Here is a 2,970-nt window from a genome sequence, read left to right as displayed (position 1 = left end):
TCTCTCTCTCCTTTCTCTCTCTCTTCCTCTCTCTCTCTCCACTTGCCCTATCTCTCTCTCTCTCTCTCTCTCTCTCCTCTCTCTCTCTCACCTGCCCCTTTCTCTCTCCTCCTCTCTCTCCTTCTCTCTCTCCCTCTCTCTCTCCCTCTCTCTCTCCCTCCCTCTCTCTCTCTCTCTCACTCTCACTCTCACTCACTCTTCCTGCCTCAGCCTCTCTCTCTCCCTCTCCCTCTCTCTGTCTCCCTCTGTCTTTCTCTCTTTCTCCCCCCCCCTCTCTCTCTCTCTCTCTCATACGTTCTTCTCTCTCTCCTCCTATGCACTCTCTCTCTCTCTCTCTCTCTCTCTCTCTCTCTCTCTCTCTCTCTCTCTCTCTCTCTCTCTCTCTCTTCCTGCCTCAGCCTCTCTCTGTGTCTCTTTCTCTCTTCCTGCCTCAGCCTCTCTCTCTCTGTCTCTTTCTCCCCCCCCTATCTCTATCCCTCTCCATCTCTCACTTTCTCATTTCCCGCTCTCTTTTCTCTCTCTCCCTCTCTCTCTCTCTCTCTCTCTCTCTCTCTCTCTCTCTCTCTCTCTCTCTCTCTCCTCTCTTCTCTCTATACTCTCTTCTCCCCCCTCTCTCCTCTCTCCCTCTCTCTCTCTCTCTCTCTCTCTCTCTCTCAATCTCTCTCTCCTCTCTCTCTTCCTGCCTCTGGCCCTCTCCCTCTCCCTCTCTCTCTCCTCTCTCTCTCTCTCTCCTCCTCTCTCTCTCTCTCCTCTCCTGCCTCAGCCTCTCCCCCCCCCCCTCTCTCCTCTCTCTCTCTCTCTCTCTCCTCACCTTCCCTCACTGCCCCCTCTCTCTCTCTCTCTCTCTCTCTCTCTCTCTCTTCTCTCTCCTCTCTCTCTTCCTATTCTCTCTTCTCTCTCCCTCTCTCTCTCTGCCTCTCCCCTCCTCTCCCTCCCTCTCTCTCCTCTCCTCTCTCCCTTCCTCCCTCCCTCCCTCCTCTCCTCCCTCCCTCCTCCCTCTCTCTCTCTATCTCTGTCTCTCGAATCTAACATCTGTACTCATTCATAGTTCCTATGCCTATTCATGTGTATACAATGTATATAGTATGAATGAACATATCAAAATCAAATCAATCTCTCTCTCTCTCTCCCTCCCCTATGTCTCTCTCTCTCTCTCTCTCTCTCTCTCTCTCTCTCTCTCTCTCTCTCTCTCTCTCTCTCTTCCTGCCTCAGCCTCTCTCTCTCCCTCTGTCTCTTTCTCTCTTTCTCCCCCCCCCCCGCTATCTCTCTCCCTCTCCCTCTCTCTCTTTCTCATTTCCCGCTCTCTTCTCTCTCTCTCTCTCTCTCTCTCTCTCTCTCTCTCTCTCTCTCTCTCTTTCTTTCTCTTACTCTCCCTCTCCCACTCTCTGTCTCACTCTCTTTATCTCTGCCGGTCTCTCTCTCTTTGCTATTCTCTCTATGCTTCCCCCCCTCTCTCTCTCTTTCTCTCTCTCTTCCTCCCCTATGTCTCTCTCTCTCTCTCTCTTCCTCCCCTATGTCTCTCTCTCTCTCTCTCTCTCTCTCTCTCTCTCTCTCTCTCTCTCTCTCTCTCTCTCTCTCTCTCTCTCTCTCTCTCTCTCTCTCTCCCCCCCCCCCTCTCTCTCTCTCTCACTCTCTCTCTCTCTCTCTCTCTCTCTCTCTCTCTCTCTCTCTCTCTCTCTCTCTCTCTCTCTCTCTCTCTCTCTCTCTCCCCCCCTCTCTCTCTCTCCCTCTCTCTGCCACTCTCTCTCTCGAAGGCCGGAGGTCAGAGCTATTCCTTCTGCATGTTCTCTTGTCTCTGTGATCTCTCGCTGATCTGTTCTGACCTGAGTTCCTTCTGCGTCCTTCTTAAGTACGAATCTTGAGTCGCAGGGAAGCAGGATACGGCAGGTCACTACAGACTACAATCGGAATAGCATTGAATTAAGTAGAAAGTAATATCAATATCTTAGGTCACATGTTATGCAATATTAGTGCCTTACATCCTTTGTCTTTTTTTTTTTAACATTTATTTAGATATACAATATGTTACATAGGTTAGAACCATTTGTGGTTAATTAAAACTGTCAGGTTCCTTTTGCAGGTTAAAAGCCACTTAACTAAAAGAACTTATTTTAAAACCCAACCTATCTTTCTTTAATTAAAGATGAACAGAGGTTAGTATCTTAAAAATTATAATAGGTAAAATCTACTAATGTTAATGCATAGTACAGGTGGTTGAGTGGTGCATCACGCTGTACCACGAGTGCACATCAGGTTTAGGGGCGTTGGTTTCGTTGACCGCCAGTAATGTGCCGCTCTCTTTGCCTGCTGCGTGTTCATTTCGGCGACATCGATGGTGGAGGTGAATAAGTTCCACAGTCGGGCTGCTCTAGCAGAGAAGGTGCGCTGATGCTGGCTAGACCGGGACCTCGGAACATCCACCAGCAGTCGACTAGACTGTACCGTTCTCGTACTTCTCTCTCGAACGATTGGTGGAAGACGGAGGCTAAATAGATGAGGCATCTGCTGCACCTGAGCCTTGTGGAGCACTGTTAGAGCCCCGACGTCGCGACGATGTTCCAGCGAGTCTGTGTAGGAGGGATTGGTAGCGTCTTGGATAAGCCCGAGGGCCCGTTTTTCTATTTTGTCCAGCCTACTGAGGTTGGTGGGCGCAGCGGAGGACCAGGCCAGAGAAGCATACTCGAGACGAGGTCTGATCTGGGACTTGTATAGTGTGAGAATTCCCTGGGGATCCAACAGGTGTAATATGCGTCGGAGGGATGTCACTTTCAGAGAGGCTGTCCTGCAGATCCGGCTGATGTGCTTATCAAATCTTAGACTATTGTCTATGTCCACGCCAAGAATTGAAATAGAATCCTCTAGTGGAAGGGCAATATTATTCATTGAAATTTTGCCGCTCATGACGTCTGACGCAGCCAAAGAACGGGATATAACCATTGCTTGGGTCTTGTTAGTAGCAAAATTTACTTG

At 49.6% G+C, this 2,970-nt stretch overlaps 1 pseudogene; it reads right to left on the bottom strand.

The window, feature by feature from the left end:
• Positions 1–817: 817 nt before the first annotated feature.
• Positions 818–2,227, bottom strand: LOC147472503 (uncharacterized; annotated as a pseudogene).
• Positions 2,228–2,970: the final 743 nt, after the last annotated feature.

Source organism: Penaeus japonicus, unplaced genomic scaffold (assembly GCF_977035675.1).
Source record: "Penaeus japonicus unplaced genomic scaffold, GWHDUDI00000001_assembly GWHDUDI00000001, whole genome shotgun sequence".
Classification (NCBI taxonomy): domain Eukaryota; kingdom Metazoa; phylum Arthropoda; class Malacostraca; order Decapoda; family Penaeidae; genus Penaeus; species Penaeus japonicus.
The sequence above is the reverse complement of the archived record's forward strand: the minus strand, read 5'-3'. Positions and strand labels throughout refer to the sequence as shown.